At 45.4% G+C, this 17,851-nt stretch overlaps 1 long non-coding RNA gene across 1 annotated transcript in view; it reads right to left on the bottom strand.

Annotated features, from left to right (window-relative positions):
* Nucleotides 1–16,613, bottom strand: part of LOC141257987 (uncharacterized) — a 121,088-nt gene extending 104,475 nt beyond the window's left edge. The window contains exon 1 of the long non-coding RNA XR_012318159.1: nucleotides 16,409–16,613. This is a non-coding gene — a long non-coding RNA (uncharacterized lncRNA). The remainder of the gene's footprint in view (nucleotides 1–16,408) is intronic.
* Between the last annotated feature and the right edge of the window lie 1,238 nt (nucleotides 16,614–17,851).

Raw genomic sequence — 17,851 nt, forward strand, 5'->3', positions numbered from 1 at the left:
AGATTCCTTGATAGGGCATTGATCCAGGGAACTAGTCTGATTGCCGTATGTGGAGTCAGGAAGGAATTTTTTTCCCCAATGTGGAGCTCAGTGTTTGCCACATGTTTTTTTTTTGCCTTCCTCTGGATCAACATGTTAGGCTATGGGTTTAACTGGATGGACTTAGTTTTTAACGTTGATGGAAGACTATGTTACTATGTTGCTATGTAATAATGTCTCTCCTCAATCTTCCTGAGGCAGCAGGAACCGCCCACAACTGATTTGTACCAGCGTTCAGTCAGTGTGAGAGCCCTGAGCTCCTCCCAGCCGTTGCTATCGCCACCTGTTGTGTGGAGAATAAGCGTTACTTCATATACACACATTGGCCAGCAGATGGCAGGAAAGCACAATTTGCAATGCAATATATTATATCTCCTAACTCAGTACACACATTGGAACAAATCTGCTACCACACTACAACTGTCTCATTTAGCAGTAGTACAACGGGTACTGCGATGCCACATAAATTGGAGGCGTCCATGATTTTTTTGAAGCTGAAGAAACTTATGAAGATTATTTTGACTGTAATTATCATCATTTTAGAGTTTACAGTGGATGCAGATGATGTATTCATATCAGAATTATGGTCTGTAGACATAGATCACTTACAGTATAATCATAATGTTTTATTATGTTTTTTTAATGTGTCTGTAATAAATATAGTCTGTCCATGATTTGTCCGAAGCTGACTAGAAAAAATAAAGATAAAATTGGCAACCCTGCTCTGGACCTATACTATCAGCCAGAACAGAGAGTTAATTGTAGGATCAAATCCTTATATTATATGGTTAACTATTAATTTGAATGGATACAGTTTTCGAGGGAAAATTAACTTGTAGCAAATAATGCCTGTGCCCGTTGATTGCCCATGCGGCAGCATTTCGAAAATAGTAGTCTTTGGTAAGAAAACCACTTAAAGGGGTTGTCCAGTCAAAATCAATAAGTCTGCAGTTGATAATTCTGCAGTGTGACTGCAGACTTATGAATCCCCCTAGCGCACACACTAGGCGATGCGGGGATGCACCGATTTCTGACCCGGGAATGGAGGGTATGTATGAGTTATACATAATCTTGGCCAGTGGGCACGGCCTTGCTTCCATACTTTTGGAGGGACGCCGCGCCCGCTAGTCGGCCATGCCCACTGGATGGTCGCATCACTAGGTGGGGCGTGGCCTTTGCACAATACAAGTGTATGGAGCAAGGCCACACCCACTAGAAGGTTAGTATGTATAATTATACACATCCTCCAGTCCCTGCAGACTTACCGATTTGGACCGGACAACCCCTTTAATTATGCTAACATTCAGTTTTAATATTAACACTAATGTGGTGTATTATTCTTTTTTTGTATTATTGATAAATGGGTTTATTTATCTTGCTTTTCAGTTTTCAAGATGCCACCTTTGAATTTTACTGAACAATCTACTGACAGCTTAGTTATTAGCCAGGGTGCCCGAGCCTGTGATCATGCCTCAGAAAGTCTTCCATACACACAGGTGTATCTTAATGGTCTATCATTTTTCCTATAGTGCAAGTTTTCCAGTTTTCTGGAGATCCAAGGATTGTGATCTCCCGGCACTTTGTGATCAGTCCATGTCTGATCTGTGTACAGAGTTCTTGAATATATTGATGTTAATAAAGCAAGAAATAAAATCAACGACTTCAGCCCCCCATACATATGAGACAAATGTCAGCTGAAGACGCCAATACCAATAGGTTACAGCTAACAGTCTAATATGTATGGGAGGCCCGAACAATTGAATGTAGGTAACGTTAAAGACCCCGCATATTTCATTGCGAACTGCCAACCTTTTTCTTTTCTCCGAGAGAAGCCACCCCCAATGAGAAGTTTCTCATAGAGAGCATAAGAGTGCTCAGCAGAGTGAGCGCTACTGTGTATGCAAGAGATGCCATCTAATGTTTATTGGGGACTTACCTCTCCCCAATTTTGACAATGAGAGCTAAAATTTCATTAGAAAAACTCTGTGCAAATTTTATTGACTCCATATTTTAGAATTCACCATAAATCCAAAAAACGATGATTACTGGTTGCCAAATCAAATCGAAATCACCATCTGTGAGCTATAGTTTATTATAAGGTGATTAAAAGAAATATTTTAAGGAATTGCTATAAATTCTATGCAATAAACACTCTAGTAAATCAGGATTATGTTTTCCATCTTGAAAAATGAGAAGATAATGAGAAAGTATGAAGTTGAGTGCCGTTAGTAGACTCTTATACATATGGATCATGTGGCCACAGGCCAGGCAATTTGGCTGAAACATTGTGGAATCTGGAAGAAATGGTAAATGCTCACAGACCTTTGGTTGGCTCCATTTTTAAATATACAATACACAATCTGATTTCTTTGTTATCAGCCATATTTGAAGAGGACTCATCACCTCTGCTAATGTGACTGTCTTAGTAAATACTTGTATCCTCTGTTACATAATTTATTGTGAGTTTGTGAAAGATAATTGCTTACAGGTTGGCAAACAGTCATCTTATGTGTGTGGCTAGCTTTAACGTGAGTTTAGGATTAGAGATGAGCGGTGTTCGACTAGAACTGTTCGCCAATCTCAAATTCGAGCTGTTTTGGGCGGTGTTCGAGTTGTTCGACGAACCCGAACGATTTGCAAAAAATTCGGCTGTTCGAGGTTATGTTCGATAACTGTTCGTGCACCAAAAGCGTGTCCTGCATGGATTGTCTGCCACTCACTGTAATGCCACAGCCATGGTGGTTGTGGCATTACAGTGATTGCCCAAATCGATGGGAACAGTGCCAACAGTGAAACATGAAAAGCCGGCAATTCAGCAGCGGCATACACCTGTACCCGACAATTTAGAACCGAAAGAATAGAGCTTCACACATAGATTAGATAGATATAAACATGTCAGCCACTTATATACGAAGTACAGTGAAAGTGCTGCTTACTGTACTTGTCATTTAGCGTAAAGGATTTATCAAAAAAAATAATAGTGTTTTCATGCACCGTCTCTTTAAAAAAGCCGGCCGGCAATTCAGCAGCGGTACCCGACAATTTATAACAGACAGAATAGAGCTTCACACATAGATTAGATAGATAGAAACATGTCAGTCACATATATATGAAGTACAGTGATAGTGTTGGTTACTGTACTTGTCATTTAGTATTAAAATAAAGGATTTATTATTAAAAAAATTGGCGTGGGGTTCCCCTTAATTTTAGGCTCTAGCGGAGGTTAAGCAGACGGCTGGGGCAGATGTTTGAAGCCAGGGAAGGGGGTAATACCCACGGAGCTTCCCAGGCTACTAATATCAGCCCCCAGCTGAATACATAGCCTTTACTAGCTATTAAAATGGGGGACCCCCCAAAAAAAATGACGTGGGGTCCCCCCTAATTTAATAGCTAGCAAAGGCTAGGCAGACAGCTGGGGGCTGATATTAATAGCCCAGGAAGGGAGCCATGAATATTGGCCCCCTCCCAGGCTAGAAACACCAACCGTCAGCCGCCCCAGAAATGGCGCATTCATAGGATGCGCCAATTCTGGCACTTAGCCTCGCTCTTCCACGCTGCCCTGGTGCGGTGGCAGGGGGTAATAGGGTTGGGGTTGATGTCAGCTTATAATGCCAGCTGACATCAAGCCCAGGTTAGTAATGGAGAGGCGTCTATAAGACACCCCCATTACTAACCCCATAGTCAAAGTTAAAAAAAACACAAACACCCAGAATAAAGTCCTTTAATTGAAATAAAGACACAGTCCTTTATTGTTCTAAATTAAACCATACTTACCGTCACGCCCATTCCAGCTGAAGCCAACGATCTCCTGCAATAAAAGAAAAATAATAAAGCAACCTCATCCTTACCTTTCCATGGTTCCCACGACAGCTTCAGCTCTGCTACATCGAGATGACAGGCTGGACCGCAGCAGAACGCTGCCATCCAGCCTCTCATCCCGCAGACACTGAGAAGCGCAGGCTTGCTTGCGCTGCTCAGCGTCTCTCTGTGACGACATCCAGATGAGCCGAGTTCATGTCCAATGAACTCGGCTCACCTCATGCACGTCACTGACAGCGTGGGAAAATTCTCAAGCTGAAGCGCTGAGTGCAGGAGAATTTTCCCACGCTGTCAGTGACGTGCATAAGGTGAGCTCATGTCCAATGAACTCAGCTCACCTCCTGCACGTCACTGACAGCGTGGGAGAATTCTCCTGCACTCAGCGCTTCAGTGTGAGAATTCTCCCACGCTGAAGCGCTGAGTGCAGGAGAATTTTCCCACGCTGTCAGTGACGTGCATGAGGTGAGCCGAGTTCATTGGACATTAACTCGGCTCATCTGGATGCCCTCACAGAGAGACACTGTGGAGCGCAAGCAAGCCTGCGCTTCTCAGTGTCTGCGGGATGACAGACTGGATGGCAGCGTTCTGCTGCGGTCCAGCCTGTCATCTCGATGTAGCAGAGCTGAAGCTGTCATGGGAACCATGGAAAGGTAAGGATGATGTTGCTTTATTATTTTTCTTTTATTTCAGGAGATCGTTGGCTTCAGCTGGAATGGGCGTGATGGTAAGTATGGTTTAATTTAGAACAATAAAGAATTGTGTGTTTATTTCAATTAAAGGACTTTTTTCTGGGTGTTGTGTTTTTTTTAAATTCTTTACTAGAAATTCATGGTGGTCATGTCTAATATTGGCGTGACCCCATGAATTTCGGGCTTAGGGCCAGCTGATAATGCCAAGCTGGCCCTAACCCCTTTATTACCCAGTGAGCCACCGCATCAGGGCCCTGGATGAGTTGGGTACAGCGCCAGAAGATGGCGCTTCTATGAACGCGCCATTTTCCGGGGTGGCTGCGGACTGCAATTTGCAGCGGGGGTGGCCCAGAAAGCTTGGGCCTCCCTGCGCTGCGGATTCCAGCCCCCAGCTGCCTAGTTGTACCTGGATGGACACAAAAACAGGGCGAAGCCCCACGTCAATTTTCTTTAAATTATTTCATGAAATAATTAAGAAAAAAGGGCTTCCCTATATTGTTGTGTCCGGCCAGGTACAAATAGGCAGCTGGTGGTTGGGGGCAGCCCGTTCCTGCCTGCTGTACCTGGCTGGACACAAATATAGTGCGAAGCCCCACGTCAATTTTTTTAAAATTATTTCATGAATTTCCTGAAATAATTTAAAAAAATTGAAGTGGGGCTTCGCACTATATTTGTGTCCAGCCAGGTACAGCAGGCAGGAACGGGCTGCCCCCATCCACCAGCTGCCTATTTGTACCTGGCCGGACACAACAATATAGGGAAGCCCTTTTTTTCTTAATTATTTCATGAATTTCATGAAATAATTTAAAAAAATTGAAGTGGGGCTTCGCACAATATTTGTGTCCAGCCAGGTACAGCAGGCAGGAACGGGCTGCCCCCAACCACCAGCTGCCTATTTGTACCTGGCCGGACACAACAATATAGGGAAGGCATTTTTTTCTTAATTATTTCATGAATTTCATGAAACAATTAAAAAAAAAGTACGTGGGGCTTCGCCCTATTTTTGTGTCCAGCCAGGTACAACTAGGCAGCTGGGGGCTGGAATCTGCAGCGCAGGGAGGCCCAAGCTTTCTGGGCCCCCCCCTGCTACAAATTGCAGTCCGCAGCCACCCCGGAAAATGGCGCGTTCATAGAAGCGCCATCTTCTGGCGCTGTACCCAACTCATCCAGGGCCCTGGTGCGGTGGCTCACTGGGTAATAAAGGGGTTAGGGCCAGCTTGGTATAATCAGCTGGCCCCAAGCCCAAAATTCATGGGGTCACGCCAGTATTAGACATGACCGCCATGAATTTCTAGTAAAGTATTTAAAAAAAACACAACACCCAGAATAAAGTCCTTTAATTGAAATAAAGACACAATTCTTTATTGTTCTAAATTAAACCATACTTACCATCACACCCATTCCAGCTGAAGCCAACGATCTCCTGCAATAAAAGAAAAATAATAAACCAACCTCATCCTTACCTTTCCATGGTTCCCACGACAGCTTCAGCTCTGCTACATCGAGATGACTGGCTGGACCGCAGCAGAACGCTGCCATCCAGTCTGTCATCCCGCAGACACTGAGAAGCGCAGGCATGCTTGCGCTCCTCACTGTCTCGCTGTGACGGCATCCAGATGAGCCGAGGTCATGTCCAATGAACTCGGCTCACCTCATGCACGTCACTGACAGCGTGGGAAAATTCTCACGCTGAAGTGCTGAGTGCAGGAGAATTCTCCCACGCTGTCAGTGATGTGCATGAGGTGAGCTCATGTCCAATGAACTCAGCTCACCTCCTGCACGTCACTGACAGCGTGGGAAAATTCTCCTGCAATCAGCGCTTCAGCGTGAGAATTTTCCCACGCTGTCAGTGACGTGAATGAGGTGAGCCGAGTTCATTGGACATGAACTCGGCTCATCTGGATGTCGTCACAGAGAGACGCTGAGCAGCGCAAGCAAGCCTGCGCTTCTCAGTGTCTGCGGGATGACAGGCTGGATGGCAGCGTTCTGCTGCGGTCCAGCCTGTCATCTCGATGTAGCAGAGCTGAAGCTGTCGTGGGAACCATGGAAAGGTAAGGATGAGGTTGCTTTATTATTTTTCTTTTATTGCAGGAGATCGTTGGCTTCAGCTGGAATGGGCGTGACGGTAAGTATGGTTTAATTTAGAACAATAAAGGACTGTGTCTTTATTTCAATTAAAGGACTTTATTCTGGGTGTTTGTGTTTTTTTTAACTTTGACTATGGGGTTAGTAATGGGGGTGTCTTATAGACGCCTCTCCATTACTAACCTGGGCTTGATGTCAGCTGGCATTATAAGCTGACATCAACCCCAACCCTATTACCCCCTGCCACCGCACCAGGGCAGCGTGGAAGAGCGAGGCTAAGTGCCAGAATTGGCGCATCCTATGAATGCGCCATTTCTGGGGCGGCTGACGGCTGGTGTTTCTAGCCTGGGAGGGGGCCAATATTCATGGCTCCCTTCCTGGGCTATTAATATCAGCCCCCAGCTGTCTGCCTAGCCTTTGCTAGCTATTAAATTAGGGGGGACCCCACGTCATTTTTTTTGGGGGGTCCCCCATTTTAATAGCTAGTAAAGGCTATGTATTCAGCTGGGGGCTGATATTAGTAGCCTGGGAAGCTCCGTGGGTATTACCCCCTTCCCAGGCTTCAAACATCTGCCCCAGCCGTCTGCTTAACCTCCGCTAGAGCCTAAAATTAAGGGGAACCCCACGCCAATTTTTTTAATAATAAATCCTTTATTTTAATACTAAATGACAAGTACAGTAACCAACACTATCACTGTACTTCATATATATGTGACTGACATGTTTCTATCTATCTAATCTATGTGTGATGCTCTATCTTTCTGTTCTAAATTGTCGGGTACCGCTGCTGAATTGCCGGCCGGCTTTTTTAAAGAGACAGTGCATGAAAACACTATTATTTTTTTAAATAAATCCTTTACACTAAATGACAAGTACAGTAAGCAACACTATCACTGTACTTATTATATATGTGACTGACATGTTTCTATCTATCTAATCTATGTGTGAAGCTCTATTCTTTCTGTTCTAAATTGTCGGGTACCGCTGCTGAATTGCCGGCCGGCTTTTTTAAAGAGACGGTGCATGAAAACACTAATATTTTTTTTAATAAATCCTTTACACTAAATGACAAGTGCAGTAACCAACACTGTCACTGTGCTTCTTATATGTGTGACTGACATGTTTCTATCTATCTAATCTATGTGTGATGCTCTATTCCTTCTTGTCTAAATTGTCGGGTACCGGTGTATGCCGCTGCTGAATTTGCCGGCCGGCTTTTTTAAAGAGAGTGTCTTCTGAGCAGTTTGTCAGCTTTTGGACACCTTTGCAGGTGTTTTCTATGTGTTTCTATGTGTTTTTGTTTGCCTGCCATTGGTTTTAACGGTGTTCGACGGTGTTCTAAGGTGTTCGACGAACAGTTCGACGAACAGTTCCTCGAACATCCCGGTGTTCGACGAACCGAACCGAACCCGAACACTACGGGGGTGGCTCAACACTATTTAGGATGGATAATTTACAGGTAATGATTAAATCACCAAACATCTCTTGACTTTTAGGAACTAACTAACTAGTACCAAAAAGATTATCATATCTGCATTTGGGTGCCCATAAGAGACAAGGAAGGAACCCTCCTGTTTATATATAAATATATAAATAAATAAATAAATATATATATATATATATATATATATATATATATATATACACACTGCTCAAAAAAATAAAGGGAACACTTAAACAACAGAATATAACTCCAAGAAGATCAAACTTCTGTGAAATCAAACTGTCCACCTAGGAAGCAACACTGACTGACAATGAATTTCACATGCTGTTGGGCAAATGGAATAGACAATAGAAGGAAATTATTGGCAATTATCAAGACACCCTCAATAAAGGAATGGTTTTGCAGGTGGGGACTAGAGATGAGCGGTGTTCGACTAGAACTGTTCGCCAATCTCAAATTCGAGCTGTTTTGGGCGGTGTTCGAGTTGTTCGACGAACCCGAACGATTTGCGAAAAATTCGGCTGTTCGAGGTTATGTTCGATAACTGTTCGTTCACCAAAAGCGTGTCCTGCATGTCTGGCGCTATTTAGAGCACCAATCATGCAGGGATTGTCTGCCACTCACTGTAATGCCACAGCCATGGTGGTTGTGGCATTACAGTGATTGCCCAAATCGATGGGAACAGTGCCAACAGTGAAACATGAAAAACCGGCAATTCAGCAGCGGCATACACCTGTACCCGACAATTTAGAACCGAAAGAATAGAGCTTCACACATAGATTAGATAGATAGAAACATGTCAGTCACATATATATGAAGTACAGTGACAATGCTGCTTACTGTACTTGTCATTTAGCGTAAAGGATTTATCAAAAAAAATAATAGTGTTTTCATGCACCGTCTCTTTAAAAAAGCCGGCTGGCAATTCAGCAGCGGTACCCGACAATTTATAACAGACAGAATAGAGCTTCACACATAGATTAGATAGATAGAAACATGTCAGTCACATATATATGAAGTACAGTGATAGTGTTGGTTACTGTACTTGTCATTTAGTATTAAAATAAAGGATTTATTATTAAAAAAATTGGCGTGGGGTTCCCCTTAATTTTAGGCTCTAGCGGAGGTTAAGCAGACGGCTGGGGCAGATGTTTGAAGCCTGGGAAGGGGGTAATACCCACGGAGCTTCCCATGCTACTAATATCAGCCCCCAGCTGAATACATAGCCTTTACTAGCTATTAAAATGGGGGACCCCCCAAAAAAAATGACGTGGGGTCCCCCCTAATTTAATAGCTAGCAAAGGCTAGGCAGACAGCTGGGGGCTGATATTAATAGCACAGGAAGGGAGCCATGAATATTGGCCCCCTCCCAGGCTAGAAACACCAGCCGTCAGCCGCCCCAGAAATGGCGCATTCATAGGATGCGCCAATTCTGGCACTTAGCCTCGCTCTTCCACGCTGCCCTGGTGCGGTGGCAGGGGGTAATAGGGTTGGGGTTGATGTCAGCTTATAATGCCAGCTGACATCAAGCCCAGGTTAGTAATGGAGAGGCGTCTATAAGACACCCCCATTACTAACCCCATAGTCAAAGTTAAAAAAAACACAAACACCCAGAATAAAGTCCTTTAATTGAAATAAAGACACAATCCTTTATTGTTCTAAATTAAACCATACTTAAGGTCACGCCCATTCCAGCTGAAGCCAACGATCTCCTGCAATAAAAGAAAAATAATAAAGCAACCTCATCCTTACCTTTCCATGGTTCCCACGACAGCTTCAGCTCTGCTACATCGAGATGACAGGCTGGACCGCAGCAGAACGCTGCCATCCAGCCTCTCATCCCACAGACACTGAGAAGCGCAGGCTTGCTTGCGCTGCTCAGCGTCTCTCTGTGACGACATCCAGATGAGCCGAGTTCATGTCCAATGAACTCGGCTCACCTCATGCACGTCACTGACAGCGTGGGAAAATTCTCACGCTGAAGCGGTGAGTGCAGGAGAATTCTCCCACGCTGTCAGTGACGTGCATAAGGTGAGCTCATGTCCAATGAACTCAGCTCACCTCCTGCACGTCACTGACAGCGTGGGAGAATTCTCCTGCACTCAGCGCTTCAGCGTGAGAATTCTCCCACGCTGAAGCGCTGAGTGCAGGAGAATTTTCCCATGCTGTCAGTGACGTGCATAAGGTGAGCTCATGTCCAATGAACTCAGCTCACCTCCTGCACGTCACTGACAGCGTGGGAGAATTCTCCTGCACTCAGCGCTTCAGTGTGAGAATTCTCCCACGCTGAAGCGCTGAGTGCAGGAGAATTTTCCCACGCTGTCAGTGACGTGCATGAGGTGAGCCGAGTTCATTGGACATTAACTCGGCTCATCTGGATGCCCTCACAGAGAGACACTGTGGAGCGCAAGCAAGCCTGCACTTCTCAGTGTCTGCGGGATGACAGGCTGGATGGCAGCGTTCTGCTGCGGTCCAGCCTGTCATCTCGATGTAGCAGAGCTGAAGCTGTCATGGGAACCATGGAAAGGTAAGGATGATGTTGCTTTATTATTTTTCTTTTATTTCAGGAGATCGTTGGCTTCAGCTGGAATGGGCGTGATGGTAAGTATGGTTTAATTTAGAACAATAAAGAATTAAAGAATTGTGTGTTTATTTCAATTAAAGGACTTTTTTCTGGGTGTTGTGTTTTTTTTAAATACTTTACTAGAAATTCATGGTGGTCATGTCTAATATTGGCGTGACCCCATGAATTTCGGGCTTAGGGCCAGCTGATAATGCCAAGCTGGCCCTAACCCCTTTATTACCCAGTGAGCCACCGCATCAGGGCCCTGGATGAGTTGGGTACAGCGCCAGAAGATGGCGCTTCTATGAACGCGCCATTTTCCGGGGTGGCTGCGGACTGCAATTTGCAGCGGGGGTGGCCCAGAAAGCTTGGGCCTCCCTGCGCTGCGGATTCCAGCCCCCAGCTGCCTAGTTGTACCTGGCTGGACACAAAAACAGGGCGAAGCCCCACGTCAATTTTCTTTAAATTATTTCATGAAATAATTAAGAAAAAAAGGGCTTCCCTATATTGTTGTGTCCGGCCAGGTACAAATAGGCAGCTGGTGGTTGGGGGCAGCCCGTTCCTGCCTGCTGTACCTGGCTGGACACAAATATAGTGCGAAGCCCCACGTCAATTTTTTTTAAATTATTTCATGAATTTCCTGAAATAATTGAAAAAAATTGAAGTGGGGCTTCGCACTATATTTGTGTCCAGCCAGGTACAGCAGGCAGGAACGGGCTGCCCCCAACCACCAGCTGCCTATTTGTACCTGGCCGGACACAACAATATAGGGAAGGCCTTTTTTTCTTAATTATTTCATGAATTTCATGAAATAATTAAAAAAAAAGTACGTGGGGCTTCGCCCTATTTTTGTGTCCAGCCAGGTACAACTAGGCAGCTGGGGGCTGGAATCTGCAGCGCAGGGAGGCCCAAGCTTTCTGGGCCCCCCCCGCTACAAATTGCAGTCCGCAGCCACCCCGGAAAATGGCGCGTTCATAGAAGCGCCATCTTCTGGCGCTGTACCCAACTCATCCAGGGCCCTGGTGCGGTGGCTCACTGGGTAATAAAGGGGTTAGGGCCAGCTTGGTATTATCAGCTGGCCCCAAGCCCAGAATTCATGGGGTCACGCCAGTATTAGACATGACCGCCATGAATTTCTAGTAAAGTATTTAAAAAAAACACAACACCCAGAATAAAGTCCTTTAATTGAAATAAAGACACAATTCTTTATTGTTCTAAATTAAACCATACTTACCATCACACCCATTCCAGCTGAAGCCAACGATCTCCTGCAATAAAAGAAAAATAATAAACCAACCTCATCCTTACCTTTCCATGGTTCCCACGACAGCTTCAGCTCTGCTACATCGAGATGACTGGCTGGACCGCAGCAGAACGCTGCCATCCAGTCTGTCATCCCGCAGACACTGACAAGCGCAGGCATGCTTGCGCTCCTCACTGTCTCGCTGTGACGGCATCCAGATGAGCCGAGGTCATGTCCAATGAACTCGGCTCACCTCATGCACGTCACTGACAGCGTGGGAAAATTCTCACGCTGAAGTGCTGAGTGCAGGAGAATTCTCCCACGCTGTCAGTGATGTGCATGAGGTGAGCTCATGTCCAATGAACTCAGCTCACCTCCTGCACGTCACTGACAGCGTGGGAAAATTCTCCTGCAATCAGCGCTTCAGCGTGAGAATTTTCCCACGCTGTCAGTGACGTGCATGAGGTGAGCCGAGTTCATTGGACATGAACTCGGCTCATCTGTATGTCGTCACAGAGAGACGCTGAGCAGCGCAAGCAAGCCTGCGCTTCTCAGTGTCTGCGGGATGACAGGCTGGATGGCAGCGTTCTGCTGCGGTCCAGCCTGTCATTTCGATGTAGCAGAGCTGAAGCTGTCGTGGGAACCATGGAAAGGTAAGGATGAGGTTGCTTTATTATTTTTCTTTTATTGCAGGAGATCGTTGGCTTCAGCTGGAATGGGCGTGATGGTAAGTATGGTTTAATTTAGAACAATAAAGGATTGTGTCTTTATTTCAATTAAAGGACTTTATTCTGGGTGTTTGTGTTTTTTTTAACTTTGACTATGGGGTTAGTAATGGGGGTGTCTTATAGACGCCTCTCCATTACTAACCTGGGCTTGATGTCAGCTGGCATTATAAGCTGACATCAACCCCAACCCTATTACCCCCTGCCACCGCACCAGGGCAGCGTGGAAGAGCGAGGCTAAGTGCCAGAATTGGCGCATCCTATGAATGCGCCATTTCTGGGGCAGCTGACGGCTGGTGTTTCTAGCCTGGGAGGGGGCCAATATTCATGGCTCCCTTCCTGGGCTATTAATATCGGCCCCCAGCTGTCTGCCTAGCCTTTGCTAGCTATTAAATTAGGGGGGACCCCACGTCATTTTTTTTGGGGGGTCCCCCATTTTAATAGCTAGTAAAGGCTATGTATTCAGCTGGGGGCTGATATTAGTAGCCTGGGAAGCTCCGTGGGTATTACCCCCTTCCCAGGCTTCAAACATCTGCCCCAGCCGTCTGCTTAACCTCCGCTAGAGCCTAAAATTAAGGGGAACCCCACGCCAATTTTTTTAATAATAAATCCTTTATTTTAATACTAAATGACAAGTACAGTAACCAACACTATCACTGTACTTCATATATATGTGACTGACATGTTTCTATCTATCTAATCTATGTGTGATGCTCTATCTTTCTGTTCTAAATTGTCGGGTACCGCTGCTGAATTGCCGGCCGGCTTTTTTAAAGAGACAGTGCATGAAAACACTATTATTTTTTTAAATAAATCCTTTACACTAAATGACAAGTACAGTAAGCAACACTATCACTGTACTTATTATATATGTGACTGACATGTTTCTATCTATCTAATTTATGTGTGAAGCTCTATTCTTTCTGTTCTAAATTGTCGGGTACAGATGCTGAATTGCCGGCCGGCTTTTTTAAAGAGACGGTGCATGAAAACACTAATATTTTTTTTAATAAATCCTTTACACTAAATGACAAGTGCAGTAACCAACACTGTCACTGTGCTTCTTATATGTGTGACTGACATGTTTCTATCTATCTAATCTATGTGTGATGCTCTATTCCTTCTTGTCTAAATTGTCGGGTACCGGTGTATGCCGCTGCTGAATTTGCCGGCCGGCTTTTTTAAAGAGAGTGTCTTCTGAGCAGTTTGTCAGCTTTTGGACACCTTTGCAGGTGTTTTCTATGTGTTTCTATGTGTTTTTGTTTGCCTGCCATTGGTTTTAACGGTGTTCGACGGTGTTCTAAGGTGTTCGACGAACAGTTCGACGAACAGTTCCTCGAACATCCCGGTGTTCGACGAACCGAACCCGAACACTACGGGGGTGGCTCAACACTAGTGGGGACCACAGACCACATCTCAGTACCAGTGCTTTCTGGCTGATGTTTTGGTCACTTTTAAATGTTGGTTGTGCTTTCACACTCGTAGCATGAGACGGACTCTACAACCCACAGAAGTTGCTAAGGTAGTGCAGCTCATCCAGGATGGCACATCAATGCAAGCTGTGGCAAGAAGGTTTGCTGTATCTGTCAGTGTAGTGTCCAGAGGCTGGAGGCGCTACCAGGAGACAGGCCAGTACACCAGAAGACATGGAGGGGGCCGTAGGAGGGCAACAACCCAGCAGCAGGACCACTGCCTCTGCTTTTGTGCAAGGAGGAACAGGAGAAGCACTGCCAGAGCCCTGCAAAATGACCTCCAGCAGGCCACAAATGTGCATGTGTCTGCACAAACAGTTAGAAACCGACTCCATGAGGGTGGTATGAGGGTCCGAGGTCCACAGATGGGGGTTGTGATCACAGCCCAACACCGTGCAGGACGCTTGGCATTTGCCACAGAACACCAGAATTGGCAAAGTCGCCACTGGCGCCCTGTGCTGTTCACAGATGAAAGCAGGTTCACACTGAGAACATGTGACAGACGTGACAGAGTCTGGAGACGCCGTGAAGAGTGATCTGCTGCCTGCAACATCCTTCAGCATGACCGGTTTGGCAGTGGGTCAGTAATGGTGTGGGGTGGCATTTCTTTGGAGGGTCGCACAGCCCTCCATATGCTCGTCAGAGGTAGCCTGACTGCCATTAGGTACCGAGGTGAGATACTCAGACCCCTTGTGAGACCATATGCTGGTGCGGTTGGCCCTGGGTTCCTCCTAATGCAGGACAATGCCAGACCTCATGTGGCTGGAGTGTGTCAGCAGTTCCTGCAAGATGAAGGCATTGAAGCTATGGACTGGCCCGCCCATTCCTCAGACCTGAATCCTATTGAGCACATCTGGGACATCATGTCTCACTCCATCCTCCAACGTCACGTTGCACCACAGACTGTCCAGGAGTTGGCGGATGCTTTAGTCCATGTCTGGGAGGAGATCCCACAGGAGACCATCCGTAACCTCATCAGGAGCATGCCCAGGCGCTGTAAGGAAGTCATACAGGCACGTGGCGGCCACACACAATACTGAGCCTCACTTTGACTTGTTTTAAGGACATGACATCATAGTTGGATCAGCCTGTAGTGTGTTTTTCCTCTTTAATTTTGGGGGTGACTCCAAATCCAGGCCTCCATTGGTTAATAAATTTGATTTCCATTGATGATTTTTGTGTGATTTTGTTGTCAGCACATTCAACTTTGTACAGAACAAAGTATTCAATGAGAATATTTCATTCATTCAGATCTAGGATGTATTATTTGAGTGTTCCCTTTATTTTTTTGAGCAGTGTATATTTATTGGGTGTGAAACGTGGCTATCTATAGTTAGAGAGGGCACAGTTGTGAATTACAATTTTTACTTGGAATGGTGAGTTGCATAATAACTAATTATATATTAATGGTGGGTGCACATCTGTATTCAGCTGCATAGTGTAGAAGAGGAGGAATGTGCTCTGGAAGCAGTGCTCTAAATTACAGTGTGTTATTTTATGCAGAGAAGAGTCCTAGCTCGAAGAAGTGATGGAGGTCTGCACTGGATTAAGGAGAAAAGCAAAGATGGAGGACTTCACCTAGAGACATCACCGGTGAGTCAGTGTGTTATCTGTACACTGACACTATATACAGAGCTCCTGTTTATAATGTCACTGGTGATCATTGTATTACCTGTATGCTATACACTATAAACAGAGCTTCTGGGTATAATGTCACTAGTGATCACTGTATTACTTGTACACTATACACTATATATATAGAGCTCCTGTGTATAATGTCACTGGTGATCACTGTATTACCTGTATACTTACACTATACACTGTATACTATGTACAGAGCTCCTGTGTATAATGGCACTTTTGGTAATATTAGTATTGTGTTTTTTTATTAATGATCAGTATTGTAGTATTCGGTCACTATGTGGTGGTAATATGTGGTCTGGTCATGGTGTGACGGTATTTGTTCCTTGTATGTGGTATTATTCGATCACTATCTGGTGGTAACATGTGGTGCGGCCATGGTTTGTCGGTATTTGTTCCTTGTATGTGGTATTATTCGGTCACTATGTGGTGATAATATATGATCTCGTCATGGTGTGGCGATATTTGTGCCTTATATGTGCTATTATTCTGTCAAAATGTGGTGGTAATATGCGGTCTAGTCATGGTGTGGTGGTATTATTCCGTTAGGGGTAGGGTCATGTGGTGTCGCTATGCCCTGATACCCTATGTCCTTGCTTATATCAGTCCCAGGGGATCTCGCTCCCTGTTTCAGTTCCCACAGCAGGGCATTACCTTGTACCAAGGTCCCTTTCATGCTGGACAGTACCTTCAGTAATCACAGCAGGGTGCTACCTCGTCCTAAGGTCCCCTTCTTGCTGGACAGTAAGTTTCCCGAACTTCTAAGCCTTTTTCTTGCAGGGTTCCGCACCTGCTTGTGTCATTCTCCAGCCTCTATAACTAGATCCTTTTTCTCATGAGCTTTATAGCTGCACCACTAGGAAAACCTGTCTTTCTTCTTTCACATCCTCTTCTTGACTATCATTGATTCTCTTTTCCCAGAATCCCACAGAACTCCTTCCCACTACGGGCCATACTTCTAGTTAACTCTCACACACCTGTCTCTGTTCTCTTGTTGCTGGGCAAAACTTAACCTTTCACTTAGTTCTGTACAAGAGTGAAAAGGAAGACAGTGACATCATGTGACCGTTAATTTCCCTGTGGGCTGTGGAACTAATTAACACTTTAACACAAGAAAATATACCAGGAACTAAACATTATTCACATCCTGCATATTTTATACCACAGTAGTTTTGATGTCTGATGAGGGGGGAACACGGCAGTTGGTCCATCCCCTCACACGCTATGAGTATTCTCCGGTGCCAGAAACAAGTGATCATGTGACTGCAGGGATGTATTCTCTAGGCCACATTCTGGCTAGACGTGTGCGGCCTTGCTCAATAGAAATGAATTGAGATAGGCCACGCATTTCTAGTCGGAATGTGGTCAAAAGTAAGATACTTGTTGTCTCGATACTACCAGGTCTTGCCCCCAGAACCGGCGAATCCGGACAGCACGTCATGTCAGGATTTGCAAGTCTGCAGTCACATAGAGTGACTGCACACACATGGAGTGACTGCACACACGTGGAGTGACTGCACACACGTGGAGTGACTGCACACACGTGGAGTGACTGCATACACGTGGAGTGACTGCACACACATAGAGTGACTGCACACACATAGAGTGACTGCACACACGTGGAGTGACTGCACACACGTGGAGTGACTGCACACACATAGAGTGACTGCACACACGTGGAGTGACTGCACAAACGTGGAGTGACTGCACACACGTGGAGTGACTGCACACACGTGGAGTGACTGCACACACGTGGAGTGACTGCACAAACATGGAGTGACTGCACACACGTGGAGTGACTGCACACACGTGGAGTGACTGCACAAACATGGAGTGACTGCACACACGTGGAGTGACTGCACACACATAGAGTGACTGCACACACGTGGAGTGACTGCACACACATGGAGTGACTGCACAAACATGGAGTGACTGCACACACATGGAGTGACTGCACACACATGGAGTGACTGCACACACATAGAGTGACTGCACACACGTGGAGTGACTGCACACATGTGGAGTGACTGCATACATTTGTTCAGAACATGGACAACCGCTTTAAAGTCAAGGCTTGTGGATGCTTTTTTTCCTGTGTCTGTATAACTGAATGTCATGACTTAGATGCTGT

This window comes from Phyllobates terribilis, unplaced genomic scaffold (assembly GCF_046119375.1).
Source record: "Phyllobates terribilis strain yellow unplaced genomic scaffold, ASM4611937v1 Scaffold_3__8_contigs__length_932513732, whole genome shotgun sequence".
NCBI lineage: Eukaryota > Metazoa > Chordata > Amphibia > Anura > Dendrobatidae > Phyllobates > Phyllobates terribilis.